This window comes from Dermacentor variabilis, chromosome 4, assembly GCF_050947875.1.
Source record: "Dermacentor variabilis isolate Ectoservices chromosome 4, ASM5094787v1, whole genome shotgun sequence".
NCBI lineage: Eukaryota > Metazoa > Arthropoda > Arachnida > Ixodida > Ixodidae > Dermacentor > Dermacentor variabilis.
Genome location: NC_134571.1, coordinates 224,000,586 through 224,010,374, shown reverse-complemented (window position 1 = coordinate 224,010,374; position 9,789 = coordinate 224,000,586).

The window sequence follows — 9,789 nt, the reverse complement described above, 5'->3', positions numbered from 1 at the left end:
TTAGGCGCACGTTAAAGAACCCCAGGTGGTCAAAATTTCCGGAGTCCTCCACTACGGCGTGGCTCATAATCAGAAAGTGGTTTTGGCACGTAAAACCCCAAATATTATTATTATTAAGTAGTAAGGTGGCAACATATTGGCCACTCAGGCTGGCAAGAAAGAATGCAATTGTTCGATTTCACTCAAAATAAGTTTTCTTATCAGCAATGTAAATTATATTCTTTCAAATATATACCCCCCTTGGAAACTTCTCATGAGTATATATCTGCATAATGTCACCGCTATACATACATATTGCTTTTATGCCAGTCATAATGAATTGAACACTCACTGCTTACCCTTTAATTCCTTGCTGCCTCAAGTTAACCACTCATGCACAACATTTCTGCACACGGTGAGAACTTCATTCATCGCTGAGCACATCATTTAAGGTTATATTTTGTTTGGAAAGTTACAAGCAACAAGTATTAAATTTTTAAGGTGCTTGTTTCATGCGTCATCTTTGGTGCCTTTACATCTGTAAAAAAGGAAAAGGCATTCCGTGCATCCAATTGCCTTAAGCACTCTTAAAATTGGCAGAGTGAAAAAAAAAGCACAAGCAAGCGTATCAGCAAGCTGTACTCGGAGCCTCAAACGTGTGCTTAATGGTAAAAAGGTGTGTCTTGGCGACCTACGCAAATGCATTCCGCGACAGAGGAGCGTGTGTTCCGTATTCTTACAAGCTGTCACTAGGACTACAGAAACCGCGCCACCGCGCTACCGGCGACACTATCAGTTTCGCGTGACGCAGAACGCAGCGCGTTGGATAATTATTGAGGTTTTGTTCAACCAGCCAAGGCAGCGCGCACTGAAAGTAAGCATCCTAGAATATTTCGCGTGCTGCGACATGATGGCATTGCAATACATCTGTAAAAGGTGGCGCAGATAAGACTGTGCATTGTTTCGGAGAAGGATGACGGTGCCAATGCAACACATACGGCTGCAGAACAGAATGTGGCAGCATAGAGTCGCATTTTCACCGGGTCGCGGAAACTTGAAATCACATCTGCAAAAATATGCCAGTGTCGTCTGCTGTCAAAGGTCGTTGCCAACCTTGAACACCTTTGCTCCGCCGAACGGTTGCCAGCTGTCAACAGGCCGCGTCGCCCAACAGGAGTGCGCGTGCGATCCGCTCGTGCGGATTGAGCGTGCATCGAATTTTGCGCCACCATCCGCCTTTTGGGCCTCCGCACGCGGGCGGGCTAGGGCGGAACGGACGGGCGGATCGACCATGTACGGGCACGTGCATGCGCAGTTCACACCCGGCAAAACCTCCAAACGCTAACGGGGCGGCTTACCGGCACAAGCTAAATTTCTCTACTCTTTCCACTTGCCCCGTCTAGCCTCCGCAAGCAAAATTCATTCCTTGCGTTGTCCCATACCGGAGCTTGAGGATGGCGTGACGCATACGTCGCGGGCCACGCCTTCGTCTTTTTCGTCGCTATTTTGCTGCGCGGCGCCCTTGTGCCGACGGCATCCCGCGCGAGCTGTTGCGTTTGTCTGGTTTCTCGCAGAGCACGGTTTCGCGCGCTGTGCACGAGAACACCTAGCTGGCAGTATAAGTCAGCGCTGCGCCAATACTGGTGCAGACGCAAGCAGATCAAAGAGCACGGCCGCGTGCTGGAACACGGTAGAAAATTACATAGTTTCGCTGTCTAAGCACATGAATGCACGACGTGTCGACAAGCAGATGAAACGGAAGATCTTTCTTGCTGCGATGCGAAGCAAAACAAGAAAACGCAGACATTCGGTTTGGGTGTTTTATTTTTTCTCTAAACTTTATTTCGTCTATTGAAGTACAAGCATGCACAAATAGCAGATGTTGGCCTGTATAATTCTCGAATTCACGTGCCACTATGAGCGACGTCACAGCACTGCCATGTACGTAAGCACAGTAGTGCGATATGCGGAGACACTCCTACTGGGAGCACGGCGCACGCGAAGGGGAGCGGCGCACGAACGTCAGCGCGCATTGTAGGCACGGCGCTTCTCAGTTCAAAATGTCCGGACCTGGTAAGGGGCCCTTTAACGCGATTTATTTACCTCGCATATAAGAAATTCATATAAGGCGCATTTGTGGCTATTCTTAATTCTTTACAGAAAAACAAAAGCGAAGCCAATGGAATGTTGCGCACATACACGTTGATGCCTTTAATGAATTCCTCACAAAAGCTTTTTTGTGCCCGTTTCCCCACGCTTTAGGTTTACAAAGGACTTGTTCAGTCTGTCCACAGATGTCAGAAGACGTCGGAGTAACTCACGGCCTGTCAACTATCGTAGAGCAGCATGCAAGTGGATGCCACTTGAGAAACTTGCTGACAACCTAATATTAGCAGTATTATGAGCCCTCAAGACAGATTTCTACTTCAAGTATTCACGACACAATAGCTAAATAGATGCCTCAAATAAATACGAACATCAACGCTGCACATACTGGGGTGGCACTTGTAAAAATACATTGTGAGGCTAGTTGGTGCACACCTTTCAAAAGAAGCGCCGACGGTAACGGCACACTAAGAAGGAACAAAAGACAGGACAAGGCGCTAGACGAACAAAGCGCCTTGTCCTGTCTTTTGTTCCTTCTTAGTGTGCCGTTACCGTCGGCGCTTCATTTTTTGAAAGCGTGGCACTGGTAGGGGATGAATGCTACCGTTTGCGCCACTTTTCATCAATTACGGCTATAAGCACGAGTAACAGCATCTCTGGCAACTGCTCCCAAATTGAGATGCCTGCTAACAGCTAGCAACCACGAATTTACCACACACCGGCCGCCACGGAAAGCGGAGAATGCACACGCTGTGACAAGTTCTTTGGTTCCCTCAACCTATCTCGCAATATTACGGACGGCACTCAGGCAGCTCGCCGCTCGACCTCCCGCGCTGCAGCTGCCTTGTATACCGCGACCTTCTAACGGCTGCGGGGGCAGTATTACTCGGCTACGAAAAAACAAAAAGAAGCTTTCCCGCCAAAAACATAACTTTAATAGGGTTTCGGGAAGACGATGACAAAAAGTCTTTTGGAAACATTTGGTAAGACGTTCTAACGATGAAATATAGTCTGACTAGTCTGATGAGGAGTCTATAAAACGACCGAAAAGGTCGAAATATGTTTCACCCAATGCATCTCTGAAATCGACGTTTTTAGGACTTTGTGTGCTACCTGGGTTGCTTGACAAGTTTGCAGGAGTCCCTTTATTGGCGAAACTCCATATATTAATTTGAGGGGAGTTCCTTGTCTTACTCTGCTCTGCATTTTAATATCTATATGCCAAGAAATATACTAGTAATCTTAAACATCATCACATACATCCCTTAACAACCCAGTGCTTTAAGGTACTTTCAAAAATAGCAGTGCTTAAATTTACTTTTAGTGTGAGAAAGTCTTCTTGCTTGGAACATATTGCTAATTGAAGTTCCAATTTGCACATTCTCATTTTCTGTCTTGCTTTTTTTCCCCTCTTATGTGCAGATTTTGTTTCCCTGTTTTTACGAGATCCAACAGCAAGATTTTGTGTGCAGCCAGTGCCCTTGAACGAAGACTGGCTACCTTCGGCTCCGGCCGCAATAATCTTCGGGCTCCATGCATGACCACCTCTGCTGCTATTGGTCGCTCTTACGTAAATAACGTAAATAACTATTTTAAACCATTTTTGGTAGGTGTCCAGACCTTTTAAGTATGCACCATGCCGACCAGACGGGCTTCCGTCATACTCTCAACTTCACCTCTTCCGGATGAAAATATTGAAAAGTGCCATCTGAAAAAAATCTGGCAGAACGAATCTCGCGATGAACGTCGACGTTAATGCAATTAGCCTTAAACGCCCTACGTGTTGCCACCGCAGAGACATGAAGTGGCAATCTCGCCACCAACAAAAATACCAAATGATAACACGGGGCAGTGTATCTCGTAGTTATTGCACCCCAATCCTAACACCATAGTAGGCTGCAAATTCATTGCAATGGTTCTGCCAGCGGCCACGCTCAACGCAGAGGTGTCTGTTGTGCATGTCCCTAGCAAAACTTGTTATATTAGTTTTATACGTCTGTTAACCTAATAGGCTCTATCAATATATTATACCCCAGTCACACAGACACTCTCAAAGTCCTTTGAGCTAAAGATACTTTACTTCAAGGGAAGACACGAGCGGTCAAATGAAGAAGGCCTAGTCAAGGGAGCTTTGATTTCAAAGGAGTTCACGTTTGTCCTTCGAAATCTCGAGGGAATACTTTTGAGGCTAGAGGACGTCCGACAGAAGAAAAAAAATGTATAAGTATGGAAGTTCAATTTTTAACAAATTAAATCATGTTTGACTGTATCATGGAAGTTTCTAAGCACTGAATATTCTCCTCACACCCGCAGCTTCAATCATGAAAGCGCCGGTACACGAGTGCCGGCACGGCCAGTTGCCATCAGCAACATCGAGGCAACATGGGTGGCATTTGGTTATCGGTTGTTACGCATCGAAAGGCCAACGTTCTTTTTCTTCCCGTCGTCAGCTTTCTGGTTTCCTTGTCACTTTTGGGTTTTAGAATACGTTATGGTTTCTGCTAATAGCTTCAGCGGAGACCACCTGGAAACCGTGTAGCACTGGCGTATATGCCTTGAAATAATGTTTGAAAGCTCTATGCTTCTAACATCAAAGCATCGTTGCGTGCCCGTGTGACTGGGGTATAAGCCTAATAACTCTATCGGTCTATCATTGTGAAAGTCAATGTTTAATTTGTGACATGGATCCTCAGACCCATACACTAATAGTGCTATGTGTAAATATGAGTGTCTGTAGCCATTTAAAAAATTAAATTATGGTGTTTTACGCGCCAAAAGCACTTTCTGATTATGAGGCTCGCCGTAGCGGGGGACTCCAGAAATTGGAACCACGTGGGGTTCTTTAACGTGCACCTAAATCTAAGTACACGTTTTTTTTTTCTCGCATTTCGCACCCATCGAAATGCGGCCGTCGTGGCCGGAATTCGATCCCCCGACCTCGTGATTAGGAGCTCAACACCATAGCCAATAAGCACCCAGGGCGGGTATGTAGCCTCTTAGACTGCGGAGCAAAAGCACCTGAGCTATACACTGTAAAATTTTGCACGCCCGTAACAGTGTTTTCTAGTTGCACTAGTAGCACCCCTACCGTTAGGGCGTTACAAAAATTTATAGAGGACGACAAAGAGGAATTCTAACTAGACGTGCGATGACAAAACACGTAGCTGAAAACTATGTAATCATTCTGACAGCATTGGGCGCAGAGAAATATCCGGCAGGAGAATTTCAGATGGATAGATATGGAACTCTTCTGTCGGATATTTCTCAGCGCGCAATGCTTTCAGAGCAATTACATAGTTTTCAACTACATCTTTTGTCACCACACGTCTAGTTAGACCTCATTTTTGTCTTCGTCTATACATTTTTGTAAGGCCCTAAAGGTGGGGGTGTGACCTGTGCGACAAGAAAACACCCTTAAGGGTGCCAATATGTTCTTGCTGTGTAGATTATGGTATACTGGACGCATCAGATACATAAAAACAAAAAACAATACAACTGCAAAACATTCCTAGAATTTATTAGCTAAGAATGTATTATTGCACATTCCCTTTTGAGATCGTCAGCAATCTTGATTGTCAGAGGCCTTGGACCCGAGGATGTCCTTTTTAGCAAGTGGTGAAATCACTGCGCATAGAAATTAACACGTATAGAATCATTTAAAAGCAGGAGTGCTAGCCCCTACCACTAAATTTGTGCTGAGAAAATAGTGAGGTGGAAATATTTGCTTCCAAATTGGAATAATGTGGCTGCGCCTCTGCCAAACTAATTTAGGACAAGGAGCCGCATCGTACCTCAAAATGTTTCACCACTGAAAAGTGACGGCTCTTGACATGAACAACAAACAGAAAGCACGCAAAAACTGCAAAAGATGTTCCGCGTATTACATCAGAACTGCGTGCAGATAAGGAAGAACTATAAGCGGAAATTTTGTACGGCATTGCCGGAAGCAGGTATGCCATTGCTGCAACACGCGCAACAAACGGGTCGATGACAAAGTACTCCACTAGAAGCATACATAAGTAGACTACCTCCCAGTGGTAGAATCGACGCAGTGAAAACACCGTACATCGATGCGCACTAATGAATCGACAAAGCCACAAGGGTAAAAAAAAATTACCTTTCATTGCTTTTGAAGTCGCAACAGCATCCACAGATGCATCCACAGTGTGCAGACACTAACACCACGGGCTCCTTAAAAACGCATCGGTCATTCACGAACGAACTGGCACGCCTCGGCTTGACGCAGCAGCCACCAGCGCACGCGCGCTGTGCGCAACTGTGGCTACAACTACGGTTACAGTTTTATGTTCTTTCCGCCGGCCGTGTTTTCTTTGATGTTGCTTTTGATGTTCATAAATAGTACGGCCTTTGCTATACGATAATAAGTTAGCAGTTTAACCCATATGTGCATGCAGCATTAATATATGCTCACTTCCCAAAAGAATATACAGGACTAATGAAACTTCAGCTGTAAGCCATGGCCGCAAATATTACGCTGTCATAATAACATGGTTGCCGCTACTGCGCCATTGTTCGTAAGCTTACCGGGCACTATGACGGTGCCTTCAGAATATGGCTGCTGTCTTTAAAAGGCGAAAGCCTCAAGTAGCGTACTGCAATGGCTCATAGCCGAAAAATGTGGCGTCTTGTCCAGTGATACAAAAATGTAGACGAGTAGTACAAACTATATCATCATCAGCAATGGCTCCATACCCCGCCCCCCCAAAAGAAAAAAACAATCTGGAATGGCAAATAACTTGCAAGCAAAGGTGGAATGGCTGCATATGAATGAAGAAACAAAAGAAATAAATAACGAATGAAAGAACGAAACAGCGAACGACAAAAAGAACGAAACAAGGAACGAAAGAAAGAGATAACGAGAGGACCCCCCCCCCCCATAGGAAGATACAACAAATAAAGACAAAAGAGGGGAGAAAGAGTGAACGAAACAAAACGAAAGCGCGATACGTTTACTTCGCAATACAGCTCGTTATATCTTGCAATAAGTCTGACCCCTCCGTTCGAATAACTTAATGCATTACCATGTGTGCAGGGGGGTTTCTCCTTTGCGTGTTACAGGAGAGTAACAGTCTGCGGATTTTTTTTTTTTTTAAGAAGGGAAGAATTCACTGAGCTGTAAACACTACCTGTTTCTTGGACGATTTATCGGGTCGAGGTTGCACACAAGCCTAGTTAGGCAACGTCGCCAGTGAGAGAAAATTGGCAAGACCATGTAGGATCACGTCGCTTTCGTGCATGTCGCTGAGAAATAGGGGCCACTTTCACTCGCTGTGTATGCTAAAGCTAACTTAAACCTACGAATGAAGTGTGCTGCACATTCGCGCCGCAGAATTCCTAATGATTCAGCGATAAAATCATAAACACTCCTCATGCAAGCAAGCAGTCCCCAAGTGAAACTTTTCATCAGCTTTCCACCCTGCATTAAACAAGAGCAGCAGGCGGAGCGTGCAGCTTGCGTGCGCGGCCCACGTTACGCGCCGCCCGTACGAACAGCGCCCGAGGAGCGGGCCCCTCTCGCCCTCTTTGGGCGACTCTCCCCTCCAGTAGGCGGGCGCCTTCGCCCGACAGGTTCACCGTCAGGTGCTCTCGGCTCTCGGACGCGCTTTGTTCCGCGCCCCTTTGAACCCCTTTTGAGTGGCGAATCTAGCTCGGAAGAGCCTGTGTGGAGGAGCGGGCTTCCTCGGAGCTTTCACCCGTAGCCTGCTACTGCCACCCTAGTGCCTAATCTGTGTATCGTAAATGAATTTTGTACATAACAGGGAATAAATTCGATTCGTTTCTACCACGGCTGGAGTCGTCTCTACGCCTTGCCGCTGAGTTAGCGAACTCGCCGCGGCGCCCTTTTGCGTGCGCTGTGGAGTGGGGACAAGCTACGCGTCTCCTTAGACCTTACCTAGATGTTTCCGGGTGCGTTAGCATCAACACCCACACATATCTGGCACCCAGCTAGGTTTCGGCATGGCGTCGGAGCAGTCCCCTTTGCGGCCCGCGTCGATGCCTGAGTCCTCCGTTGCGGAGAGAGGGAGAGAGAGAGAGAGAATAAACGTTTATTTCGCAAAGCAAGTAGAAAATTTCCTCGGTGAATGGGGCCCTCAGTCCAGGGCTCCATTGCCATGCGCGACTTCGCGAGCCCGCTGAATCAGTCGTTGCTGTTCCTGCTGGCTTGTGCTGAGCAGCGCAGACTCCCAAGAGGAAAGGGTAGGGTTGGGTATAGGAGGAACACCTGAAGGGTTAGGCCATTCCCATATGGAGTGATACACCGTGGGTTTGGCCCCACAGTGGGGACAATAGGAAGGGTACAGGGTGGGATGAAAGATATGTAGCATGTGGAAACAAGGAAAGGAATTGGTCTGCAGTTGCCACCAGACAGCGGCACCCGCCCTATTAAGCGAAGGATGAGGAGGGGCATAGTTATGGCGACTTTGTCGGTAGTACTCGAGCGTCTCGGTGTACTCTAGGGGCTCTGGGGGTGCGTCGTCTGGGTTGGACAGCTCTTCCGATGGTGCCCGGCCAGTCAGATCTCGGGCTGCCGCATTAACGCGTTCATTACCATGCAGAGAGGCGTGTCCAGGAGTGCAGACGATACGCACCCTAGGTAACGTGGGAGGGGGGACAGAGGAAAGAATTCGATGTGTGTGTGCAATCACGAGTCCTTGCCCGAAGGCCCGGCAGGCTGCCTGCGAGTCTGTCACTATGGTGATGGGGGTGTCTTGTGCGGAAAGGGTCGAGGCGTGGACAATGGCCAGGGCTATTGCCCCTTCCTCTGCTGAGCAGCAGGTTCTGTCGCTTGAGGCGGCGCACAATTCTGCAAGCTGTAGGAATGCTCTTCGTGGCAGTGCTATATGCGCTGTCAGATGCCCAACCGCAGTGCAGTCCTACGGCCCCAGCTGCGCGAGCCCTCTAACTGCGGAGCTGCTTCGTCGTGGCTGGAGGCATTCCACTCCACCGGCGGCTGCGATCCGCTGTCCGGCCTCAGTGGGCCTGGCAAGCAACCTTTTTGCAGTTTTGCATGAATCTGTCCGCCGGTCCCTTCGGGCCACAAGCATGCACGTCCCGGCAGGCACTCTATGAGCGTCGCCCAGAGCAACCGCCACTGCACACCGCAGCTGCGCTGCTGGTGTTGTCGCTCACAAAAATGGAGCAATGTCGGGCTAGTGTGAGGCCTCCCGTGGTGGACGCTAGTCGCCATAGGCCTGTCTGCCCTGCCGAGTGATCGCTACGTCGACGGAGTGCCTTTTGTTGTTGAAACGAATCACGTGGCGCGCACCTCGCTAAAGCATTTGCGCGAGTCCTCAGACCGCCACCCGCGCAGGGCATTGACGTTACAGTGCTACCGTCACCGCTACTACCGTTACAGCGTAACCGGGCCAGACCCGGACGCTTTGGACCGGCACCCCTCCGAGCCAACGCTTCCGAACGAAGCCGGGGCCCTTGTCTCCCATTGCACGAATGCAGCGTGTTCAGGCGGAATCGAGTCACATAAGCCGGCGTCGCCACGCAAAAGCGTGTACCTGCTGGACCCTATAACGTCCATGGGTATCGCATTCAGCAGGCTTGAGCTTCCGGAATCCAAGCGGAACGACATATTTTGTCAGCAAATTTCTGAGCACCAGCTCCTTTTCCATCTGGCTCCCTTTCATGTTCTTTTTTCCCTCATGTACAACGTCGTCATTGCTTTGGAAA